General features: G+C 39.0%; 1 protein-coding gene and 1 pseudogene across 4 annotated transcripts in view; one reads left to right on the top strand and one right to left on the bottom strand.

The window, feature by feature from the left end:
* CORIN (corin, serine peptidase) overlaps positions 1-27,522 on the top strand; it is a 250,529-nt gene that overhangs the window by 113,307 nt on the left and 109,700 nt on the right. The window lies entirely within an intron of this gene.
* Positions 19,688-20,360, bottom strand: LOC116456642 (large ribosomal subunit protein eL15-like; annotated as a pseudogene).

Consider the following 27,522-nt stretch of genomic DNA (forward strand, 5'->3'; position numbering starts at 1 on the left):
AGTTCCCATTGTTCATTGCTTTTTATGGTAAACATAGTTCTGAGATGGTTCCCAGGGTTCCAGTTCTGTGGTTCACTCACCCTGCATAATCCCCTCACCTCTGAATGTGGGGATGAACTGAATACGAAGTTGCAGTCACTCTTGTAATTAGATTATGTTATTTGGCATAGCTGACTTTAAGAAAGGTAGAATATCCTCAGTAGACCTAATCAGGTAATCCCATAAACTAAATCTCATTTCCTAGGAGTTTTTATTATGAAAGATGTTGAATTTTATCAAATGCTTTTTCTTTATGAGTTGGCGTGATCATGTAGTTTTTCTTTAGCTTGTTAATGTAGAGATTACATTTATTACTTTTTGACTGTTAAATTAGCCTTGCATTCCTGAATAAATTCCAGTCAGTTGATTCTTTTGATTTTCTTTCCTTAGTTTATCTTATCTGGGTTCTGCTGAGATTCTTGAGTTCCAAAATAATTCCAAAGATTAGATTCTTAGTCTAAATTTATATCTTTCATTTGATTTAGAAAACTTCAGCCATTAAATTTTCAAACTTTTCTTCTGTACAAATCTCATTCTCCTTCCTTTCCTTCTTAGATTTTTAATGACATCAATATTGGACCTTTTGCTAATATACAACAGGTACCTGAAGTTATGTTCATTCTTTGAAAACTTTTTTCTCTTTTGTTCATATTAGATAATGTCTATTAATTTAGCTATAAGTTCACTTACTCTGTCTTGTCATCTTCACTCTGCAATTTCAGTGTCTTTTAAAAATATTTTAGTTGTTTTATTTTTCAGTTCTGAGCTTCCATTTGATTCTTTCTTATAGCTGCTATTTCTTTACTGATAACTTCTATCCTTCATTCACTTCAAATTTGTTGACCCTTACTTCATGGAGTATGGTTATTACAGCTGCTTTAAAGTAAGTCTTTGTCGAATAATTTCAACATCTAGGTCACTTCAGGGGTGGTGCCTATTAATTATTTTTTCACTTAGGGTTTGCTGAGAATGCCCTGCTTCTTTTTTTTTTTTTTTTTTGAGATAGAGTTCAACTCTGTCACCCATGCTGGAGTGCTGTGGCGTGATCTCAGGTCATTGCAAGCTCCCCCTCCCGGGTTCACGCCATTCTTCTGCCTCAGCCTCCCTAGTAGCTGGGACTACAGACACCCACCACCACGCCCGGCTGATTTTTGGTATTTTTAGTAGAGACAGGGTTTCACCATGTTAGCCAGGATAGTCTCAATTTCCTGACCTTGTGATCCACCCGCCTCGACCTCCCAAAGTGCTGGGATTACAGGCGTGAGCCACTGTGCCCAGCCTTGCCCTGCTTCTTTGTATGTTAATTAATTTTAACTTACATCCTGGGCGTTTTGAAAATATTATGATATTCTGGGTCCTGCTAGAATTCTCTGGAAAATGCTAATTTTGTTTGTTTCTTTTCATAGTCAGTTGACCCAGTTAAGTTCTGGTCACAAGTCACATTATGCCTTCTAAGGGCTTTGTTTCCAGTGTCAGTTCAGTTTTCAAAGCCTTTGTAGTGCTCTCTGGATCCTCCCCATGCGTGTATTTCCCAGGGATCAGTCTGATATCTGGGCCACGGATTACATTGTTGCTTACTTCTCAAAGCTTTTGGTATTCTATTTCAAATCATTTTCATGCATGGAGACCTGAGGGATAAACCCAGGACTTTATATGTAGCTCTGTGGGATCTTTCATCTCAAGCTCCCTCTTCTCTGTGATCTCCCTGAAACTCTCTGACTTCCAGGGACTCTTTGCCCTGGTCCTCTGTCAAAAAAGCTCTAGTTTTAGCCTTTTGCACTGTTGTAGCCAACTCTGGGGCAAATAGGCAACCTTGGCTGCTGCTGCCACTGTTGCATGAGTACCGCTTCCATGAGCACAGCTTCTAGGGCCCCTTCCAAGGGATGGTCAGAAGAGGAGATGTCTCAGGGGACTCCCCCTCCTTTGGTTTTGCAGGGCCCGTCCTGCTTATTCTTCTGACCAAGCAGAGAGTTTCTCTTGGTCAAGACTGCTGCACAGTTCCATGATTTTGTTGCATTCATTCTATGTTGGGAAATACGAGTAGAACAAGAAAAACACCAGAAAGCTCACCTCCTTATTACTCTTTCTTTAAGTTTTTATTTCCCTTCCTAGTCCGCTTACTGGTCTTTACTGTTTGGATACCACAGACAATTGTTTGTGTATTCTGTCCACAACTTTTAGTTACAATCACAGGGGGAGGTAAGGTGGGACATTTTTACTCCATTTTAACTGGATCTAGAATCTTAGAATCCCACTTTTCACTTCAAATTTTAAGATATGTATTTCGGTAGACAGAGGGACAGACAAAATAAAATAAGTTTGTTGCCTGAAATGAGCCTCCGGTCCTCTGCTTTCGGGGTTTATTTGTGCTCTTTTAACTTTGTCCTTCAAAGATTTTCCTTCAGTAGCAATATCTTCTCTGACAACATTTGGAGAATGAGGAGGCAGGATAGCAAAATGGAAGATATTTTAAATTGTCTATGTGTTTGGAACTCCAGATGTTTTACACCCAGGAGCATGTGCCAAAGCAGGTTTGAAATGTTTAAACGTGCCTTTCTTTTGTCAGCTGAGAAAAAGGAACATTGCGAAAAGGGCGGTAAGAAAGGAAATACTTAATGACGTTACCCTGCATGTGCCTTCAGATAGGTAATGATAGAAAAGAGGGAATTTAAGGATGCGGAAACTGATTCCTTTAAAACTATCTCTGCCTGTAATATACCCTTGGAAAGCCCTTGTATACCTCTAAGGAAACACCTTGCACAATTAGAAGATGGCTGTTGTAGGATCAAGCAGACCTGGCTACTATCCTGGTTCCACTTCTCCAGTGATAACTTACGTGTGAAAACAGGCAAACATTGGATGAAAATGGAACGTGAGTGATGGGAATACATGTATTCATATGCAAGTGATTGCATGAGTATGTGTGATGAATACTAAGCTCAGAAAAATGCTGAAATTGTGAAGATGGAATAGCTAAATGTTAGAAGCTGCTGGGGTCTGTGGAAATAGTGTTTGGATTAAATATTTGTGGAACAAAAAATCAATTAATTTTAAGCCATGCTGCACTCTGGTGAATATGGTTAAAGTAGTAACAGAATAAAACAAACAAAATGAAGAAACGATGGCCAGACTTTGCAATTCAAATAATAGTGTTTTCCTAGTAGTGTTTGCTAATAACAGTGTTATCATAATAGTATGTATCTTGCTGAGCGTTTATTATGTACTAAGTGCTGTGCTAAGCCCTTTAGATACATATTCTTATTTACTCCTCCCAGCAGCACTGTGAGGATTATGGTTATTCTTCCTGTGATGAACTGCGTATTTGCATCCCCCACCCACAAATTTACATGCTGAAACCATAACCCCAAGAGGACGGTATTAGAAGGTGGAGACTTTGGGAGATAATTAGGTTTAGATGCAGTAATGGGCTGGGTGCAGTGGCTCACACCTGTAATCCCAGCACTTTGGGAGGCCGAGGCAGGCAGATCACCTGAGGTCAGGAGTTCAAGACCAGCCTGGCCAACGTGGCAAAACCCCATCTCTTCTAAACATACAAAAATTAACTGGTGTGGTGACACACACCTGTAATCACAGCTACTCGGGAGTCTAAGGCAGGAGAATCACTTGAACCCAGGAGATGGAGGTTGCAGTGAGCTGAGATCGCACCATTGCACTCTAACCTGGGTGACAGAGCAAGACTCCGTCTCAAAAAAAATGAGGTTATGGGAGTGAAGCCCCCATGATGGGATTAGAAGTGCTCCTAGAAGAAAAGTAAAAGATAGAGCACTCTTGTATGCTCTCTCTCTCTCTCTCTGTCTGTACTTGCATCAAGAGAGACCATGTGAGGACTAAACCAGGAAGAGGGCCCTCACTAAGAATGCCACTGTGCACCCTGATCCTGGACTTCCACCTTCCAGAACTGTGAAAAATAAATGTTTCTTGTTTAAGCCACCCAGACTGTGGTAGTCTGTTCTAGCAGCCTGAATGGACTGAGGCACTTCCCATTTTATAGATGACAGAACTGATAGGGAGATTAAGTGATTTGCTCAAGATCATAGAGGTGGAACTTGACTGAGCTGTGATCTGAACCCCTTTGAATCTGGGCCTGTTAGTGTTTCAAAGACCTAGGACTTCACTGTCATAAACACAGTGTACACATCTTAAAAGGAGAAAAAAGGATTTCTGTGTACATTTAGCTTAATAGCATTCAAAGTTGGAATCAAATGGTGGCTCTGTATGCAAAACTACTCATTTAAAAATCATCTCTTGCAGGCACTTAATAGCATAAATTAAAGGTAGACCTATAGCATTCAGCCCACGAAAGAAGGGATGAGTTCATCTCATACAAAGAGTAGATGTGTAGGGATAGCTCTGTGTAGATGTATATAAAAATAGCACATGATTGCATGTAAAAGCAAATACTATTCACTAATCTTATAATTTGTGATGGATAACCAATAGTTATCTGCATGTACCCCACTCTTTTTCCTGGGAATGTTCCTGTTTTTCTTTTCATGGTTGGCAGTTTGAATAAATCTCAACACAGTACCAAAAAAAAGTGGTTATTTAGTTTAGAACTGCCAATATTGACCTGAAGAAAAAGAAATTTAGAGGTTTGGTCTCTATCTTGAACAAGATGTATGAAATATATGGCTTAATCTTGGCTAAGACTTTGCACTGAAAATAAGTCCGCCTGTTGGATGACTTCTAATTGAAGAAAACATGTAGTGTTCAGATCTGCCTGGTACAGAATAAGTAGTGATAAAAATAAAAGAGACTCAAAATATTTTTATTTCATGAAGTCTTTTATTTTGCAAGTCAAACACAGATGCAGGCATGCATGTACTTTCCTTTTATTTATTTGTGTTATTTGTAGCACATTTTATGCTATTTTTATGAAGCAAAGCAGTGCAAGTTGATTTGACTATAGACTTGATACAAAGTAAAAAGCAAGGCCATATACTTTCTAGCAAGAATGCACATCTGTCCTTTAGACCCCTATTCTATTACAACCAATTCAAATAAAAATATTTTAAATGAAAAGTGAGGCTAACCACTCAAAAGTCGTGGGCAACATATGACAAGTTACTTCTGTCCACCAAAGAGCATATAGAATATTTGAAAAAATTTTCTGAAAATGTTTTCTGAAATTACCTAACATGCCCAGTGAGTGGCCCCACAGGATCTGGCTTTTTACGCCATAGGATTTTATGAAATATTATTCTTTTCAGTTGCTAAGCTGTTTCCAATTTTCTCAACGCACATTTCAGAAGACCCCTTGCTAAGTATAACTTGAATAGAGGGTTTTTCCAGATTTTTACAAAGTCTGAAGACTGAAAAACTTCTTGTTTAGCTGTGAAACTCAACAGCTAGAGGACTAACATTTGAACATCGTAACAAAACACATAATATCTTGTTGTTCTGATACAAAACAAAACTGCATCATATGATTTAATATTCTTATTTATAAGAAGAAATTATTAGAAACATTTAAGTAAAGGAGAATAATTTGTACGTTCTTCCTGTTTTGGGAGAATGCAGCTTAAAGCATCCAGTCCTTCATAGAGCAGATGGTTATGGAGCGGTAACTATGCACTATTCATTTATATAACAAATATGTACGGAGCGCCTGCTGTGTGCTGGGGATTGTTTTAGTCACTGGGGTGAGGAGCAAATAAGGCAAAATCCCTGTTCTCAAGGACTCACATATGGAGAATTTGGTGGTTCACTGGGAAGAGCAAAAGGTAGAAGGAAGGATGACCACCAGGTGGTTGGTTGGGAAAAGGTGAAACATGTTTGTAATACTACTTGCCAAAGTAGAGACCACAAGGAAAAGAATAGTTTATGATAAAGAATAATTTGGAGATGTAAATTTCCTGGCATATCAGTTGGTTGTAGGTCCCTGAAATTCAGGAGAGAGGCGTGAGCTGCAGAGACAAGAGCTTGGGAGTTATTCATGTATGTGTTGGGCTAAAATCAAAGGAGTGAATGAGCTCATGGAGGGGGCCTGTGAAGTGAAAAGCGAAAAGTCAAGAAGAAAGAGGACAACTATCTCAGAACATTTAAAAGGGCAGGTTGCAAAAGCAGTTCTGATAACAACTGTCCTCCCTTGGGACCCATAGGAGTTGTGGGTAATGACTCAACAGACTCACCTTTTAACTACGACACGGACTAAGGAATAGACATCTTCTGCTTTAGTACTTTTCCTTCCTCGCTCATGTTTTTCCTCTGTAGTGTTGATTAGGAAACAGGCCAGCAACCTGTTGGATTCAGAATTGGAAGGGGGTTGCATGAATTCAGGAAAACTGAAAAACAGTGGGATTCATTGTATTCGATAGGAAGATAGAAAAGGCATATAAATATTGTTCGGTCTAAAAATTAAATTTTCTAGTTTAAAGCTCACGTTAGGTTACAATGACAACTGTTATCTGCTAAAATCAAGGTTCTTACAATAACAATGACAATAATCATAGCTAACTTTTATTGCACGCATGCTGGATGCCAATGACTGCTAATTGGTTTACGTGCCCTGTCTCATTTAATTTTCATTGCTACCTAATAGTTACATAATTATTATCTTTATTTTACAGATGAAGAAACTAGGGCTCATCATTTCAGGATATTCTCTGACAAGATAACCTTGATACTCAATGTATTTTTGAATGAGAGAATGTATAAAGGTTCTCTTAGCAACGAAGAAAATAGGGTCATTGAATTAATCCAACCCTTCGCATGGTAACTGGGAGTTTCATTGGAATTAGTGTTGGGAGCAACAGAATAAGTAGGCTAATCCTAATGTTTATTGGAGGAAAGAAAATAGACTTTTGGAAACTAAGTCTAATGAGATAGTGCTTTGTGTTGCTAATGTTGTGTGTCCATTTCAGCACTTGGCACATAGTCAGATGGCTTGTGTTCTGCCTGGCAGGAAGAACTCTGGTGACTTGTATTCCTACTGGGAATACTGTGCCCATTTGCTTCCCAGTTTCCCCGCCCTCCTGTATCCATCTCTGTTCCTCCTTCTCACCTCTCGTTGCCAGTTTATCACTTCGGTGGTGTGATATGGGGTTGTGTGTGTGTTTGTTCATCTTGTATCTAGTGCTTAACATTCCCACTATCTTCTGCTTCTGTCATGGTCCCTAAAGCAATATCAATGGACATTCCTACAACCTGCAATCATAAAATGTACTACAGTGCCTCTCTTTTTTTCGGTCTTTAAATGTAATGCAGATACTTTTCTTTCATTCTGTGCTATGCCCTTTAGAGGTCTAACAGACTGAACATGAAAGACTAAAATACTTGAGAAATTTGATGCAGGGGGCCTGGTCCTATCTCATAATCTCTTTTGTACAGGGCAAATAGCATTAGATTTAAAAATAGAAAGAAGCAAACAAAAGCAGTTGGATATTTAACCTAATAAGTTGAGGTTGAATCCCATTTCAGGGGCGAAGTCACTGTTGAATGTGGTCTGAGCCAGTGTTGGAAGTGTAAGAAAAAGGGTGGATGAAGGACTGGGGACAGTGAATCAAAGGGCTGAATGAAGGATTTCTTGGCTGGAAGAATACAGACTGTTAGAGAGGAAATGAAAGCTGAGAAAACTAGAGGAGGCCTTTGAAGCTGAGATCCCGGGAGTCTGCATTTGATAAGGAGAACAATAGAGAAGCCACAGTGGGGGCAGGGATGACCTGGTCAAAGCTGTGGGTGAGAGAAAAAAATTTTTACCAATTGGTAAAATTGAGTGTGTTCTGGTTCGTATACGTGAGTTGTCTATTAGATTCATGTGGTTGCTTGAAAAAGCCTGGAGGATGTTACATTGGAAAATAAAAGAGAAAAATCTATGGTTCTGAGATTTTTGAGTTTTAACATAAAAAGTGACTTTTCCTTTAAGGAAATTAAATATAATTTCTCTTGTTCAAGGAGTAGGTATTTTTTTGGATCCTGCCAATTGAACTTTTAAAAATATGCTTTAGTTCTAATTTTCGTATTATTCTTTCTATAGAAATTTTGTTTGTAGCATCAGTTACAACTAACAGGTATTTCTCTACTTTCCATTGTAATGAATGTGGTATATACATGTCTTCCAACAGTATTTTTTTTTAGTTAACATATTATTTTTAACAGTATGAAAGTGGCTTCATTTTTATTGACTTTTTACTAATATTTATAAAGTGTCAACATTATTATGTGATAATTGAAGCCGTCTTTTTAAAAGTTGATGCACAGAAATAAAATGCCTATGATCTATATTGAAGAAATGAAAATTTTCTCATAGCTGGATTTAGCTATAAATTTTAACTGCATTCTAAGTGAATATACACAAGTAGAAAAAGTCACCTATATATATTATATATTTGAACAACATTATTCTGTGTGCTGTAATATTGTATTGGATCATTATATAATCCTTTAAATATTAAGTGAAAATTTCCTTTACTATGTAAATAGAAAAGTTAAAAACAGACAATGATACTGTGATATTAAAGAAACAGCTCTGATTGTGTCCTGACAGAGGGCAAGGGTGTTTACATGGTTTTTTGCTAACACCACCAGAGAGCCCTTTGAGTTGCAGAAGTTGTGTACACAAAACTTTCATAGTTATCACTCAATCTCTCATTCATTGGTATGGCTTGATTTTATGCCCTTTTTTCTTCCAAAATCATTCAGTGAAACCAAAGCTGAGGTGTGTGAAAGCCCAAGGAGAAATCAAATATTGGAAGATCATAATTGTTTGCACTAAGCACTGAATACTCTGAATGCGTCATTGTGTAAACAGAACAGATGTTGGGAGCAAGTTGGTACAATGTAATGAACCCAATTGTAATCATAGATCATCCTGTTACTCTTTAGTGCCTCCAAGGTAGATGTTCAGAAGTAAACAACCAATTTACTACTAGGGAGCAACACAAGTGTTAGGGAAAATAGAGCACTACATTTAGTTCAATTGAGTATGTCAAATTACAATTTGAACAGCTCCCTTAAAATTCAGATGTTGAAAATTCTTCTACTTCCCTTTCTCTTGGGGAGGAAACCTCACGCCAAACAGATGCGAAGTTTAGACTCTCTCAAGGCCTCTCTAGAGGCTTTGAACACTATTCCTTTGCCAACCCGTTCCAATATGTCATACTTCTTAGGAACAAGAAATTTATCTCTGCCTCATATTGCAGCATAGGTATTTCTTCACATTCATCCTCAATGGAAAGGACAAAGCATTTGGTCACCTTCCTCCATGAGATCTTTCTTTATGTGTCTGAAGAATATTATGACGATTATGATCATGGGACCAATGTAATCAGGAGGTCCTGACACAAACCAGAAAGACACATTTTTGGAGGTGTTCTTATTTCTGGTAGATTATTCCTGGTTCCAATATCATGCTCCTTTTTTTTTTTTTTTTTTTTTTTTTTGGAGACAGAGTCTTCCTCTGTCACCCAGGATGGCGTGCTGTGGCACGATCTCAGCTCACCTCCGTCTCCTGGGTTCAAGCAATTCTCATGCCTCAGCCTCCTGAGTAGCTGGGACTACAGGCATCTGCCACCACACTTGGCTAATTTTTTGTATTTTAGTAGAGACGGGGTTTCGTCATGTTGCCCAGGGTGGGTCTTAAACTCCTGAGCTTAGGCAATCCTCCTGCCTCTGCCTCCCAAAGTGCTAGGATTACAGATGTGAGCCACTGGGCCTGGCCCCAACATCATGCTCTTTGATTCTGACTTTCAGGATGATCTCTTGGAGAGATAGGTGCTAATGTAAAAGTACTACTTAGATAGATAAGACATATTTTCAGTTGTAATCAGTAAATTTTGATGGCAATATTTACTTATTTCTTTAGGTTAGAACACTTTTATTTTTTCCATAGTATTTTCTGTTTTAGTTTTTGCTTCATTTTATGTTTACTACTATTTTAGTTCTCTTCACTGTTATTATTTAGCCAAGATAATTTTGAATTCCAATTCTTTGGGTCTCCTCCTGCTTTCTTAGAGCTTCTTTTTTAGATTATCCTAATTACTACTAAGTAATAAAATAATCTTGAGGCCAAGATTTATGTTTATTAAACACTATTTTAAGATGTTAGTCATAATAGCAACATTTAAGTCTCATTCTTCTGAGTTCTTTCATTGTCACACAGCTTTTCTAGTGCATTGGCAATAGAAAGCAGAAAGATGTGTTGATTTGGAATTATGTCCATCATGTTTCCTCTAGCTAAAAAATCTGTTAACTTGTTCTGGATCAGGGGTCAGCAAACTATAGCCTGTGAGCCAAAGACAGCCTGCAGCCTGTTTTTCTGAATAAAATATTATTGAAACACAACCACACTCATTCTCTCTCACATATTGCCTATGGCTGCTTTTGCTCCACATTGGTGTAGTTGAACAGTTGTAACAGAAACTGTATGCATCACAAAGTCTAACAATTTACTATCTGGCCCTTTACAGAAAACGTTTGTCAGTCTCTGTTCTAGGTTAACTCTGAATTGGACATTAGGAAATCGTAGTTCCAGTTCTACCTCTAGTTTCTAATTAGCTTTATGACACTGGCCAAGTCATGTTTACTCTCCAGCATTGGTTTCCTCATTTCTGGGATTGGAAGCAGGACTGTGTGATTGATTGCCAGTCTCTTCTAGCTGTAAAATTCCGGAAATCTAATGAATCTTATTTTACCTAAAATAATTTAAAGTAGATTTTTTTCTTACAGATTAAATTTTGGGTTTGTGGTAATCACTTTTGAGTATGTTAGACATACATACAAATGTCCATACATATTCAAAGATATAAAAATAATACTAAAGTTTGTCTACGTAAGCTCTATATGTGCCAAGTATAAAGGCAGGCACAATACCATATTTCTTTTAATCTTTAAAATAACTCTGCATCTTGGGTGTGTATGTTCACTTTTTAAAGAGTAAGGTGTTGAGACTCAGAGACAGCTGGTAAGAGGCAGAGCTGGGGCTTGAACCCAGTTCCATTGGTAAAACCCTGTGTCCTTTCCACTATAGCAACTGTCTCCTTTCATGAGGTACCTCTATTTTAATTCAGTCATTTGAATATATGGCCACACCTCACTTCTCCAGAGATTGCTACCCAAATTACTCAGAATATAAGTAATTATTAAAAAGCAAAAAAACAAAAGTGGTTATGATCTAAATAGATGTTCATTTATGACATTAAAAAAAAAAGATTCCCTGAGGCCCTCTTTCGGAGCTTGTTCGCTTTTATTAAAAAAAAAAAAATTAAAAATTTGCTTTTTTGGGTTTCCTAGATCTCTGTAATTAATGGGAAATAGATTGGAAATGTGGAGGGGTACAGTTACCGGTGCAGGGATATGGGCTCCGGCAGAGATCGGGACTGCTGTGATTATACCGCGGAGAAGGGTGACACACTCTAAATAGCAAGAAAGTCTTAGGCAGGTTAGCACAGGGACAAATTCACCCCAGGAGCCTCCACGCAGAGCTGAGAAGTTTTTGCTGTTCACCAAAAGTACCCTGGAGCATTAAGAAAGTGGTTAAAATGAACACACTACATTTCCGAAAGTAGAGAACAGGTTTTCCCTGTAATAGAGTTTTACTAAAATCGTGAAAGAATTTATAGCTCAAGTAGATAAGCTTCAGTTATTTGAATGTTTCCCTTCATGGGATATTTTCTTCCTTAAAAATGCTGAGTGGATGAAATACTGCCAAGTCTAGATTATTTAAGAAATCTTTCCCCAGATGTTCAACTACTTCTTACTTTTCTGTTTTTTGTTACTGTCTTGCTCATTATTCACGTTCTGATGACAGTGCTCTAGAGATAAATAAGCAATTAACAGTCTGACTTCTTGGCTTCATCTCTTAGCAGATTTTTCTCCACACCTAATTAAGTCTTAAGATTTTTCCATTATCTCTTTTTATTCCCTATAGCTTTGAAGAAAGTTTTATTATTTTCTTTCTATTCTTCTAATTTTTTTCAGAGTAGAAGCCCATCTTTCCCCTCAGTTTTTAAAAACCACCTTACCCTGATCTATGCGTATTATCTACTATAAAGTTAATCCTGTAAAAGCAAAACTTATTTCTTCTGTTGGTTTTGGGGGAAACCTTACAGTGACCTCCAGAATGAATCATGCCCACTCTCCACTTTCGGCAGCTCTTCCTTTTATGTTTCTCTCATGTACTGAATTCTTGGTTTCTTCTTTCTGATGCACAGGCATTTCTTTCCTTGGTGATTCCTTGACCCATTACTTCTAATTGACTAGTTTGAGTAATATTTTAACACCTCATGTATTTTTGAGGTAATATTTTATGCAAATTTGTTTTAAAAAGACTTGCTAAAACTTCTTGTGGAAACTAAGAGATTTGTAAACATTTAAGTAATTTATCTCTCATCCCTCTCTGTGTGGCAGTCAGGGGAGGAAGGATTGTTGCCCCAAGCCTGTTGCCATATACTTCCTTAAAATAAATGATGTCAGCCGGGTGCAGTGGCTCACACCTGAAATCATAGCACTTTGGGAGGCCAAGGCAAGTGGACTGTTTGAGCCCAGGAGTTCAAGACCAGCCTGGGCAACATGGGGAAACCCTGTCTCTACAAAAAATACAAAAATTAACCAGGCATGGTGATGCACACCTGTAGTCCTAACTACTTGGGAAACTGAGGCAGGAGGATCACTTGAGCCTGGGAGGCAGAATTTGCAGTGAGTGGAGAGTGTCCCACTCAACTCCAGGCTGGGCTACAGAGTGTGATCCTGTCTCAAAATAAAAATAAATAAATGATGTCAATATATATGACATTATATTATCATATATATCATGATAATATGTCATATTATGACTATATTATGTTAATTATGACTATATTATGATGCCAATTTAATAATGTCAGTAATAATAAAAAGATCAAATTGATTGAAAGCTCATTTGGTATCAGATGCTATGCTTAATTGTTCACATATATTATCTCAATTAATCTTCACTACAGTTCTATGATGTAGGTACAGAATTCCAGGAAGATTTCAGCTAATAAGTTGGTTTCATTTCAAAGTTATATTTACAAATTGGTTATTTCAGATATGAAAGCTGTTTTCTCATAGAAGCAATGTTGTAGGTACAGCTCTAGGCTGGGCTGGATTGCCGAAGTCTGTCACATTTATAGCTAACGTGAGTAAATGAATGCCTTTGTGGGAAAGTGCTTTCAGAGTTCTCATTGTGATGTGAAGAACCCACCCACCTTCTTCCCAGGGACCTTACTCTCATACCAGGGACTTGACCTTATTTTCAGACCTGCTCAATAAATAGATCAACAATGGGAATGAACCCTCTCCAGATTCAAATGATGCAAATACTAAGCTGCCATAACAATAGAGATCCCAAAATAGAGTGGCTTAAATAAAACTTTTTTTTCTCTGTTAAGCAAGAGATCCAAGGTGAGCTTTTCAGTTTGCCAAGTCAGGCTTACCCCATGAAATTATCCAAAGACTTGGGCTCCATCTATTTCTTGCTTCACCAGTCCCTAGACTATGGTCTTCATCTGTGTGGTTGCAGCTGGCTGAGCCCTATGTCTGTGTTCCAGCTTGTGGAATGGTATGGAGAGGAAGTACATGGCAGCATGTCTCTTTGAAGGAGGTGAAGTAGAAGAATGACTTGCTCCCATTCTGTTGGAGAGGCCTTAGTAACATGGCTGCACCTATCACAAAGGGGACTGGGAAATGTAGTCTTTGGCTGGGTACATGGAGGCATCTTAAACTCCGTTACTGTGAAAAATGTGGGGAGTGCGTTCTGATGACAACCGGCAGTCCCTGCCACATTATAGTCATGGTTCCCTTGTCTGTAGAGTGGCTCCTGCAGGATGGACTTTGGTAGGTGTGGCAGGAGAGATGTGGGTGGAACAAGGGTACAGTGATCAAGGGGTCAGGTTTGAGGGGTACTGGGATGCTGAGACCCCTGCCAGTGGGACTTCCTAGGGGACTTCTCTGAAGCTTTCATCCCACTACCCTCCTTGCCATTCTTTTTTCTTCAAAGTCTGAGGGCAGGGCTGCCTTCATGGGTGGGTGACTTCTGCAGGGGCACAGGATCCTACTCTCAGAAGGGATCAGCATTTGGTTTAATGCTCTGCTGTCACTGCCTTAATATTCTTAATAACTTTATCCTTAAACTTGCATTTTGCAGGTAAGTTTGATGGGTAATAGAGCATGCATGTGAGCAATGGGGATAGACTAGATGGTGTAGTGTGTGCATCAGGGGCACATAGGCAGCATGCATGTGGGATAATTAGCCTGGCTACCCAAAGCACATGCTTGTGCCACACCTAGTTACAAACAGGACTGGGAAATGGAGTCTTCAGCTGGTAATCACAGGGCAACAAGGTGGCCGGGCCGGTGCCTGGGCACAGATTGGCAACAGCAGAAGCATCAGGTATGGTAGCAGCGGCCAAGGACAAGTGGGGAAGGAGGAACTCTATAGGGGGGCAGCACTGGTACCCCTGTGAAGCCAGCCTGGCTGTTTGTCCCCAAAGTCCGTCTCTGTGGCATCTACACAAATATTAACTCTTTAGCCTGAACCCTGGGACAGAAACTGCTTGGCAACATCAGAAAGTAGACGTTATTAGTAAATTATTACAAAATAAAGTCATACACATGAACATTGCAATAAAGCATTTATCAAGGAATTATTAGAGCTCTTTAAAGATTTTAGAATCTTTGGATTTAAATGCTGAAACATTGCAAAATGAATATCCACAAGCTTAGAAACAGAAGTTACATTTTACATTCTCAGTGGAAAAGAACGTTATTTTCACATGAACTTCAGATGGACCAATTATTAATGAGGAAGATAAAATGAAAATTTCCCTTGAAGTTGAAAATAGAGTTATAGAATGTATAAACAGGCACTTAAAATTATATACAAATCATGAGGCTACTTTCAATTTCTTGTACGATCTCCACAATTTTCAGGAAATGTCAGAAGAAACATCAAAATGTCATTGTATACATTTACACTTAAAATTCAGACTTACACAAAACTGACTCATATGAAGAGTTAAGTCTTTGTATTAAAATTGTCCCATGAGACTCAACAACTCTAGACATACTAAAATTTGTATTTTGAAATAATTTATTAAAATTTATCCCAAATGTTGTCATAGCTTCTAAAATATTCTTAACAGCTCCAGTAACAGTTGCATAAGAAGAAAGATCCTTGTCAAACTTAAAAGTTAACAAAAATTGCTTGCAACCTTGTATTTGGGTAGAGCTACTAATGTCATTTATAGCTATTCAGAATGAAAATAATTTTGCTAAAGTACAATTTTGATGGCCTAAAAAATAAATTTTCAAAACATTGAGTAAGAAAAAACCTTATAATCAATTGTGATGTCACATTAATAATGTATTGGTATTATTTTATTTATTATTTTTAAAGGAAAAACATATTTATATTTTAGTATCTTTAAAGTTCATGCCTGTAATTCTAGTACTTTGAGAGGCCGAGATGGGTGAATCGCTTGAGCTCAGGAGTTTGAGACTAGCCTGGGCAACATGGCAAAACGCGTTTTTACAAAAAATACAAAAATGAGCCAGGTGTGGTGGTGGGTGCCTGTCGTCCCAGCTACTTGGGGACTGAGGTAGGAAGATTGCTTGAGCCTGGGAGATCGAGGCTGCAGTGAGCCAAGATTGCGCCACTGCACTCAAGCCTGGGCGACAGAGGGAGACCTTGTGTCTGAATAAATAAATAAATAAATAAAGTACTGCAAATTATGTAGCCAGCCCTGGCTGAAGGATTTATCTATCTGTTCAGCTTTCTGCAACTGCCTCTTTGCTGTCTTTTCTATGTCTGCTGCAGAACAATATGACATCTCCTACCTTATTTTTTGTCCTGAAATATATTGCTCTTTTGAGGTTTTAAAGGGATTTGGGTTGTTAATGACAAATGGAAAGGGAGGGAAGTGAAGGCTGAGCTCCTCCTCAGGCCATTGCCCTCTTCTGTTTCTTGCTCAGCTTTTGCTTCCTGGGAAAGTCACGAGCACTTGTAGCTGATAGCACAAAAGCACAGGGAGCACTTGGTTGAACAAGGCCTGATGTCAGATTTATTTACATTTTAGAGTATTATTCCCCAGTCTTTTGAACGTTCTCATTACAGGAGTAGGAGCTAACAGCAGTTCTCCTCCCACTGATCTTGCATGGCCAAGATGGCTGCCACCCTGGCTCCTCACTGTAGGAGAAATGAGCGAAATAAGACCAGAGCCAAAGATTTCAACTAGAGAAAGATTCCAGGCTGCAGCATTTCTGACAAAGGCAATAGGAGGGAAGAAGAGGGCAGTCAGCAGGTGGGAGAGAAGGCACACTTGCTTGAGTCAGCCATTTGCAAGTGGTTGTTGGTATGGAACCCAGAGGCACATAAAAAGTGAATAAGATATTAAGGCATCTGTGGTAGGGAGAATAATGACCCCCCAAAGATGTCCATGTTCTAAATCCTAGGACCTATAATTAGGTTATGTGGCAATGGAAATTAAAGTTGAAGATGGAAATAAGGGTACTCCTCATCTGACCTTCAAATAGGGGAATTCTGGGTTATCTCATTAGGCTCAATGCACTCATAAGCATCTTTAAAAAGGTAGGCAGAAGAGGAGAGTCAGAGAAGGAGATGTGATGACAGCCCAAGATCAAACAACTGCCATGTTACTGGCTTTGAAGACAAAGGGGATCCATGTGCCAAGAAATGAGGGATGCCTCTAGAAGACAGCCTTGCCAACACCTTGATTTTATCCCAGTGAGACCCCTGTTGGACTTTTGACTTCCAGGATTGTGGGAGAATAAATTTCTGTCGTTTTCAGCCACCCAATTTGTGGCAAATTTTTATGGCAGCAGTAGGAAACTAATACAGCCCTCCTGAGCATTGATATTAACAGCATGAACTCTGGAGTCAAACTGCTTAGATTCTGATACGTAGCTCCACCACCTAACAGCATGAACTCTGGAGTCAGACTGCTTAGATTCTGATACGTAGCTCCACCACCTAGAGTGCAGTGGCGCAATCTCAGCTCACTGCAAGCTCCGCCTCCCGGGTTCACGCCATTCTCCTGCCTCAGCCTCTCTGAGTAGCTGGGACTACAGGCGCCCGCCACCACGCCCGGCTAATTTTTTTTTGTATTTTTAGTAGAGACGGGATTTCACCGTGGTCTCGATCTCCTGACCTCGTGATCCGCCCGCCTTGGCCTCCCAAAGTGCTGGGATTACAAGCGTGAGCCACCGCACCCGGCCTACCTATTAGCTATTTTATGGGGAAAGTAACTGGAGCTTTAGTTTCATCCTCTAATCAATGAGGTTATCACCTCTTGAATGTGTTCTATGGAAAATTGAAGGTAAAGTCTTTAAGACATATGGAATGTCTTATTTCCACAGTATGTCTTGATTAATTTCCACAGACATACTGTGAGGAGACAGCACCAGATAAGTATTACCTTTCAAAGAATCATGGATGCCTGGCTCTTAGCATGGCAAAGGGCTTTCCTCCACTCTCACTCCCTTGTAATTTACTGCTCCCATCTTCTTTAGCCCCTGCTAACGCCACACTGACCCCTGGTCCTGTAGGGTCAGTACATACCCAGGTATATTCTCACCAGGGCCCCATTCTTTAGATGCCACCCTTTCCTATTTTCTCATCTAAATTCTCTAATGTCTTTTAAAAAAGTAGAAATAAAGAAGATGAATATGTTAAGTGCTATCTGCTGAGGTATTAATCACTGATAATGGCGTCATCTCTTAAGGTCTTGTAGTTTTTTTTTTTTTTATTATACTTTAGGTTTTAGGGTACATGTGCACAATGTGCAGGTTTGTTACATATGTATCCATGTGCCATGTTGATTTCCTGCACCCATTAGCTCGTCATTTAGCATTAGGTATATCATGTTGATTTCCTGCACCCATTAGCTCGTCATTTAGCATTAGGTATATCTCCTAATGCTGTCCCCGCCCCCCCCACCCCCTACCCCACAACAGTACCCGGAATGTGGTGTTCCCCTTCCTGTGTCCATGAGTTCTCATTGTTCAATTCCCACCTATGAGTGAGAACATGCGGTGTTTGTTTTTTTGTCCTTGCGATAGTTTACTGAGAATGATGTTTTCCAGTTTCATCCATGTCCCTACAAAGGACACGAACTCATCATTTTTTATGGCTGCATAGTATTCCATGGTGTATATGTGCCACATTTTCTTAATCCAGTCTATTGTTGTTGGACATTTGGGTTGGTTCCAAGTCTTTGCTATTGTGAATAGTGCCGCAATAAACATACGTGTGCATGTGTCTTTATAGCAGCATGATTTATACTCCTTTGGGTATATACCCAGTAATGGGATGGCTGGGTCAAATGGTATTTCTAGTTCTAGATCCCTGAGGAATCGCCACACTGACTTCCACAATGGTTGAACTAGTTTACAGTCCCACCAACAGTGTAAAAGTGTTCCTATTTCTCCACATCCTCTCCAGCACCTGTTGTTTCCTGATTTTTTAATGATGGCCATTCTAACTGATGTGAGATGGTATCTCACTGTGTAGAAATGATGCCGCATATCTACAACTATTTGATCTTTGACAAACCTGACAAAAACAAGAAATGGGGAAAGGATTCCCTATTTAATAAATGGTGCTGGGAAAACTGGCTAGCCATATGTAGAAAGCTGAAACTGGATCCCTTCCTTACACCTTATACAAAAATTAATTCAAGATGGATTAAAGACTTAAATGTTAGACCTAAAACCATTAAAATCCTACAAGAAAACCTAGGCAATACTATTCAGGCCATAGGCGTGGACAAGGACTTCATGTCTAAAACACCAAAAGCAATGGCAACAAAAGCCAAAATTGACAAATGGGATCTCATTAAACTAAAGAGCTTCTGCACAGCAAAAGAAACTACCATCAGAGTGAACAGGCAACCTACAGAATGGGAGAAAATTTTTGCAACCTACTCATCTGACAAAGGGCTAATATCCAGAATCTACAATGAACTCAAACAAATTTACAAGAAAAAAACAAACAACCCCATCAAAAAGTGGGCAAAGGACATGAACAGACACTTCTCAAAAGAAGACATTTATGCTGCCAGAAAACACATGAAGAAATGCTCATCATCACTGGCCATCAGGTCTTGTAGTTTTGCCATGTCCAGGACTGTGCCTTTTGTGGAGAGCCCCTGGAGATCTTGGTTACTTGCAAGGTAGAGGAGTCCTTAGGAATTGGCTTTTAATTGAGGACTTTTGGCTTAAGTTAAACGAGTGGGATTCACAGTGAGGAATTTCAGCTGGGAAATATTTTAAGCAGAGAGACCTCCCAGGATTCCTTTGAATTATACCACATTTTATGAAGTTTTTGGCCTCCTGTTCTGTCTACTTTTAAGCTGTCTTGAAATGACTGTCACAAAATTTTCATAGGATAGTTGCTGAGAAAATTTGGTAGTTTTCTTTTTTTTTCTCTTCTTTTAAAGAATTTTTTAAGCCTATTATACCACACAGTATGTTTTATACACTAACATACAACTCCCTAATAAGATAAAGCAAAGACAAAAAAGTTTATCTTATTAGAAACAAGATACACCACCACTTATTGTCTTCAAACATTATTGCACTTTAACTTTCTTAATTTGACAAAGCATTCAAGAAACATCTGCAGACTAGTTTTAACAGACAACACCTGTAAGCAGACATGACTGTCCTAAATTGTTTATTAGGTATGAATTTTACAAACTTTACTTATATCAGCGGTAACGGTGGAGCTGGAGAGTATTGCGCCTTCTCCAAGCTGCCCGGCGAGAACCACCAATAGTGTGGTGGAACTTATGGCCATTTCCAAGGCCACGGCTCTTTCGGCCTGCAGATGTCAGCCCACGCATCTCCCTGTGCGTGTGGACTGTTTTGGTGATCTATTGGGTGTCAGGATTTCTTCTGATAGCTTTATGGAATGGATCAATGAAGATAACCTCAAAAAAATTGTATGTGGAATCCTCACCAACCCCGTAAGAATTCAAGACTCTCAGAGCCCCACAGTGGCGTCCAGCTCGCTCCTCTGCAACGGACTGAAGGCTTCGAGCAAACTTTAGCTGGTTAACACCATGATGGACAGGCTTGCCGTAAGTTGCACCCTTAGGAACTGGGCATTTTCGGCTACCACGGTGAACACGAATCCTATATATAACGTAACCTTGCTTGGCCTTGTAGCCCAGTGGGCGCGCTTTATCAGGCCGGGTGAGGCGGGGAGCCCTGTGGAGAGCGGAGAGCTGGCGGTACTGCCAGCAGCGGACCCTCAGAAGAAAGCACATGACATCAGACTGCCTCTTTCTCCATAGCTCCTGGATATACTTGTATGCACCCATCTTGGCTTACCTGATGGCTGCCGCCAGACGGAAAGGCAAAAGTTGGTAGTTTTCTTGAAAGTCCATAGAGTAGAGCAGTTTAGAGCTTATGATGCCAACAATTTCAGAAGGACTTTTCTACAGCTGTGAAGAATTTCATTTCAATCTGGATACCATGGTGAGAAATTCTAACAGGGATTTGTAGTGAGATTATCTTGTAATGAGATCACCTGCTGAAAAATCCATTCAGCATCCACAGAAATCACATTATGTACAAATTACAGTCGTAAAAATGTATAAAAAGCCATTTGAGACAAAACTGGCTGAGTAAAAACTGAATTTCTGAAGTTATTGTTTATTATGAGAATGTAAAAAGTAAATTCTAAAATAAATGCACAAAGAACATAGTTATTGGTTTATGAGGATTCATATTTTTGTGTTGGCAGGTAAAATGCAAAATGATTTTTAAAAGAAATATGATTTTATTTTAAAATGAATACTGAAAACACATGAAGTAGGATGGTTTTCAAATACTGTTACACACGGGGACACTTCACAAATATTTTACGGGCCATGTGCTTGAGTTATGATGTGGTCTCCCTCTTGTGGTCGGTGTTAAGAAAGGTACTGGCTTCAAAGCAGTTACTAAATTTCTTTCCCTTTTGCTGAAATTTGAATCTGGAAAGCATTTTGAGAGGTCAGGCTACGTATTTTACATTTTGACCATGGCTTTTGGGAAGCTTGATTGTTTTAACAAAAATCAACCGATCGATCAATCTGTCTCCTCCCACTATGGCCACGTCAAAATCAGTTTTGACTATTAGGAAATCTGACCTAGTTTCTCTATCTTGTGGCCTGTTTTTGGTGTATTGTGGCCAGAATGTATCTCTTAATTTTGGCAGTAGTATTTTCCATCTGCTTTAGAAAGGCTCTAGGTGAATGAGAAGTTTATTTAGTTCATGCTCTACACTTGTCACTCTTCTGGGTCCTTCAGCCACAGCAAGAAACCAAACAGGTAAAAATCACTGCCCTCACAGAGTTTTTGTTCTATTACCAATATAGGCATGGTTTATGAAGACATAAACCATGAAGACTGACATGTTAGACTTCACATGTTTGCAAAACTTTCATATAGCTGAAGAAGCTATAGATTTAAAAGACAAATACATGAAACACTGGGAGAAAATAATTGCAGCAAAAGGAGCTCTGATAAACCAGTCAGGGGAAAAAAAAAAACAATAGGAATGTGTGCAAACGGTAGGAGTAGGCATAAACTGTGAAGGGCTTTCACTTACCTTAAGTAATCATTGGTAAAGTGGGATTTCATTATTTCAGATTTACTCAATTGCAGTCACAAGCCAAGTATGCCCTTCAGAAAAGATACCTCTTAGCTGAAATCCGCTGGGTCTCCATGCCTGTCACCTGGTGAGGGGATCAGGCTGAATTCCCCTGTGTGTGCCTCACAGCAACTACGTGCTGAGTATGGCTGCCATCGTGTGATATGGCTTGGAAACTGCATGTGTCCTACCCTTTTGTCAAGTGGAAAAAAATGAACCTTTTCTCAGAAGTATCACCTGTATTCTGAGTTCAGCCCCTCCTCCCAAACCCTCCACCACTGACAGATCTTCATGTTATGAAACCTCTCGGGGTTAAGCATATTCAGTTGATCAACAGAGTGTTTTTAGAGGAGACTCTGTATCTGCTCAAATTGCAGCAATGAGAGTTCATAGGAATAGAAGCACAGTTTTTGACTTCCCGTTATCTGCTCAATGCATTCCCTCTTTTCAGGGATAAAGTAGACCATTCTCTGCTTGACTCAGGGCTAATCTTAAGGCCAGATATTTTCTGTACATTTCTTCCCCTGTAGTCTCTCCTGAAACTTCAACCTCTTTGAACCTCTTACCCCTTGTTGCCCTGGCTCATTCTGTCCCCTTGATTGGATGGCTATAGATTGTTCACAGGGGCCATCGTTCCTGTTTACCAGTATAAAAGAACATGTGAGTCCTGTGAAGATTGTGGAAACATTTTAGCAGCTTTTCTCCCCTCCCTGCTGAGTGCTTGGTTGTTGTGTAACCACTCCTCTAGACTTAGCAAATTGGCAGCTATGACTCTGGAATGCAAGTTAATTAAATTGTGCTTGTATTTAGTTTTACGCAAGGTTAATTTTTTTTTCCCTGTTAGGTTTAGTCTGTGTGGCTTTGTTATATGCAATCCTGGTAACTAGGGATACTGAGAGATATTTTATGTAGTGTGTTGTGAAGGGCATGTGGTAGTAGAAAAGCAGAGGAGCCTGGGAGAAAGAATCCAGAGACCTCTGTGTTCCACCAGTGTGTAAATCATTTAATGGGACACAAACGATTAAACAGTGAAAATCAACTTTCCTGAAGCAATTGACTTCCTTTTCTGTTTATGAGCCAAAGAGAAGTTAGTATTAAATAATTCTGTCCCTAGATGTTGCTGTATTAATGCCTGTGTGTGTTGATCACTTGAGACCACTTTCTCCTCCAGTTATCTGGGTTGTTTCAAAGAACCCAGGTGCCCCTACCTTCCAAGTCTAAGTAGGTATGCTATATCCGTAAGGGTGGGGGTTAGGACCTCAGCTTAATTGCAGGTTAACCCTTTAAGCAAAAGGCGTTTTTCAATAGTATGAGATAGCCATCTTTCAGAGGTGAGTTATACACTTCCCCGCCTTAGTAAACAGAACATACTCGGCCTTACCTGATTTGGTGCTTGGCACTTTATGTCCATTACTGATTAACATACTCAGAGACAATCCCAAAGTAGGTGGGATTCAGATAAGGAAACTGAAGCTCAGCAAAGTTAAGTAATTTGCCAAAGCAGCACAGATAGTGTAAGTTTAAATACCAATCTCTGCTTTTCTACAAGATTACCTTTATTTTGCCATCTCAGGTCATGACTGTGAATAGTTTCTTTTCTGGTTTGTAGTTCAGTATTAGTGTGGATATTAGGGTGTTTATGAACTCATTTCCTCACCATTTTTTTTCTCTTAACTATGGTAGTGTTCAGAATGGAAGTTATCTGATTATTCTGGGGTAGTTTAAGCATGAAGGGTCAGATGTTCAGAAGTAGCTAGGTTTTCCCAATTCTACCTTGACCCAATGAACGTGTGCTGTCACTGCCAGCTGCTGCATGGGAGCTGCTGGGTGGGGTTCGTGTGGTCAGTGAAGGGAATGGAGAGTATAGGAGGGGCTCCAGCGGAGTGCTGACCTAGGGCTTCAGAATCTTGGCATCCAACCACTGGTTATCCAATCCGGAAGATAGTTGAGGTCCTACAGTACCAATATCCTGAAGATCAGTGGATTTTTAAAAATGCTAATGCTGAGAAATACCTAATGTAGATGACGGGTTGATGGGTGCAGCACACCACCATGGCACGTGTATACCTATGTAACAAACCTGCACGTTCTGCACATGTATCCCAGAACTTAAAGTATAATAAAAAAAAGAAAAAAAAAGAATGCTAATGCTTTGAAATAGTCAAGTTATAGTAATCAACAATAGAGAGTAGGTAGGAAAGTGATGCAGTTCATTCTTCATGGGATTGGAAGTGAATTTTTAGACATTAGGTTGGAACTGTGATCTGTTTTTGAAAGATATTTTTCAAAGTTCTTTTCACTGTAAATTTGAAAGAAGTATTTTTTTTTTCTATTTCTGGTTCTCAGGATACATAATATTGTAAAGTCATAGGCAATTTATTTTAGCTTTTAAATAGCCAATACATAAAATGGACTAAAAGAAACTGTGGTTAAAAATAAGTTTGGTTAGAGTTGAAATGAAGTCCACAATTGTTAACTTGTAGAATGAAATTTGTTCAATTTGTACAGTATAGCCCAACAAATAAGAAAAATACCATGGGATGGCTCTTCAAACTGATGATTTTTCTTTGTTTATGTTTGTCCTAAGTCTTTCCATAAATGTTGTGACTGAGTTACACATTTAAAAAAGGTCTAGAAAAAGTATTAATATATATGGTTTTTCAGATACTACCATATGTATGCAACAGACTATTTTCGTTCCAAATAAAATATATCTCCTTTATTTCTCTTACATTTATATGCAATCATTTAACTCTTTTATAGAAACCATCCTGTATTTGTTTTAAATTTGTCAAAGATAGTTTATATGTTGTTCCATTGTTATCATTTTATGATTTGTAGTGAATAAATGCAAAGTGTCACTTGAAACAGCCTTATAATTGGAGAAAAGTCTCAAAAATATATTAAAGTATTGTTAAACACAATTTTTTTTTAGAAACTAAGTGTTTATTTCCTAAAGCAAATTCAGAAGGTAGCACCTTCCAAGAAACCTAAATGAGAAATTATCTTTGAATTTAGAAACATCTGTCTGACTCATTGAGAGGCAGATAATAAGCACAAAGTTTAAAAATTGTCCATGTTCTTTAGAAATTTGAAATTATGTTACTGCACTTCTGTTCAGGAAATGATAAATAACAGAATCATGATGTACATCTTATTTTCCAACGATTTAAAAAAAATGCTTCTGGGTCATATTTAGGACTTCTGCCTGTCTGCCTGCCTGCCTTCCTTCCTTCCTTCCTTCCTTCCTTCCTTCCTTCCTTCCTTCCTTCCAGCATTGAAATGTAATTAAGATTCTTTAGATTTCTGCTTGGCTGTCTGTTTCTGGCAGTCTCTGATCATAAAGCTTAGCTTCCTGCTTTTTACTCTGCCTTTAAAAAAAAACTTTCTACTTTGTTTAATTAGATTTAAAATCTACTGGGTAGGATTTTTTACTGTGATTGTACTTGAAATGTTGAATGATGACATGGAAATGCTTTCTAAACCCTATTTACATTCTCTCTCCTATCACAGTGCCACCAGTTACAGATTTATTCTGTTGTTTCTTGACAATGTTTTAGAAAATGTTATAATGACTAATTTTTTTATAGAGTAATAGCTCTTCCATCATGCTGTCAGACAGGCAGTAAGTATACTTAGCTCTTATTTTTAGGAATTTAAGCTGAAGGCCAGATGGCAAAGTTTTCATTGAATCAAAGCATAGCTTTATTTCAAAGGAAAAAAATGAGCCAATGAGTTGACTTAATTTCAGGAGTTGTTTGGGATTTTCTCTGAACATTTGTTTGACAGAGACAGTTTCTCACTAATTGAAAGATATATAAATGACACCAAGGGACGCTGAATGAAAGAGTTGTATTGTTGTGAAGGGGCTGATTTTACCTTGTCTTTGCAGCAAGGTGAACCCTACAGCCCATAAAAGAAGATGTCACCATGACATTGCCTTTTTTAGAATATTGATGGTAAGAGCTCCTTAAGTGCATTTATTCAGCAGGCATTTACCAACCACCTATCATATGCTGCTTTTCAACAAAAATGTGTAAGTTAAAAGGTACTAATGGAGACCTTTGCATTCTCAGTAATGAAGGAAACATCAGTATAATAGCACAATCTACTAAGAAGACAACAACAAAACAAAGTGTGTTTTCATCTCTGCAGCCTCCGGAAAGGGAAAGCAGCATTGAGGAGGGAAGGACTGAGCAGAGATTGTGTTGGGTCACCCAGGTTGAGTGGCATGGAGAGAAATGTCTGGAGGGTGGAGGAGGAAGCAGGGGGATGTAGGAGACATACCCTAAGCCTTTGGCATTCCCATTATATAGCAGAGACCAGTGCTCACATGCTTGTAGAAGAGGCTGGACCTCCCAAAGGAATGGCTGTGTGGGGCAGCCAGGAAAGCTGGACCCTGGGGACCATGGCCCTGTACCCTGGCTTGACACAGACACAATGGCGCATTCTGTCTAGCACTCACTTGAGGACTTAGAGGCCATGAGCCTCTGGCACTTCTCTGAGGAATGAAAGCTAGAGGTCCTTCCTTTGTTCTTCCAGGTTCCATGTAAGCCCCTTGGATCCTTGTACCATCCTAAGGAGGGAGAGGATCTTTCTCATCAGCTTTTTGAGTGGGGAAGTATGAATTTACTTTAAGAAAATACTGTGGCTTTTCTTGTACCCTGATGTAACAGCGTTGAATCCACACACTGTACACCTTCAAGCAGGGCTATTCTGAGCTCATTTGTGGGTCCAGGTGTCACTTCTTACTCTGAGTCTTCATGTTCTATACCTTTCCTGAGTCCCCCTCTACCCCTAAAAGTCACTCATTCTATGTTTCATTTCTCAAGTCTAAGTATAATGAAAAGCTAATGATAACATAAAGCTAAATAGTCTATAATTACATTCAGAACTAAGTATTCAACTGAACACAAAATCTTAAGGGTGAAGGAGTTTTCAAACTTGTTTTTGACAACAAAAGCCCATTTTCAAAGAAAATTTTCCATGAACTGATATGTATAAAGCAGCCAACAGTAGAGCTCTTTGGTTGAAATGGAGTAGGAAACTGAGTACATCCCTTAATCCATGATGTGGCCCCAAAGCCCCTTTCCTTCCTAACCTTGAGTTCTTCTAAAACCTACCATTTTAACCCAAAGTATGGGTAACGTGGGTGTCACAGGTGGAATGTTAGACACATCATCGCAGGCCAGTGGGGAAGATTATTTTCCGTACAAGGGCCATCTGTTGTCCCACTAAGAGCAAATGCCACTCATAAGCCAGATGTGTCTGCAGGCTTGAGTGAGCATCACACTATAACACAGAGGGATTTTTATCCTTTGTCAGTAGTTTATTCTCCTAGCAATGTAAATAATAAGTTGTAAGATATTCATTGCCATTGAGAGCCAAGAAATAGGAATGATCATTTAGTCATGCTCCATAGACACCTCATATTCTCAGTTTTCATTTATTTATCCAACAGATATGTAACTTGCACCCATAATGTGTCAGTTCTATTCTAGACTCAGGGTATAGCAGTAAGAAAAACTGATAAAATGCCTTTCTTCAAGGAAATTGTGTTCTAGAAGGGAGAGAGAGACAATCAGCAAACAGAAGTCTTCTGTGAATATAAATTATGTGAGCTATAATAAAACAGTTTTTTTAAAAGAGGCTGCAATTTTGATGGTCTTGGGCATTGGCACTATTAGGAGTGGTTAGTGTAGTGCCTGCCCTGCATTTAATAGATGTCTAAGAAGAGAGTGAGAAGGATTGCTTAGCTTGGAAGACAGATACTTCTTCTGAGGAAGCCACATTTAATGATGGGATTAGAGGGACAGAAAGACATAGATTGAATTAATTTTTAGAAT

This window comes from Hylobates moloch, unplaced genomic scaffold, assembly GCF_009828535.3.
Source record: "Hylobates moloch isolate HMO894 unplaced genomic scaffold, HMol_V3 SCAFFOLD_17, whole genome shotgun sequence".
In the NCBI taxonomy this organism is placed as follows: domain Eukaryota; kingdom Metazoa; phylum Chordata; class Mammalia; order Primates; family Hylobatidae; genus Hylobates; species Hylobates moloch.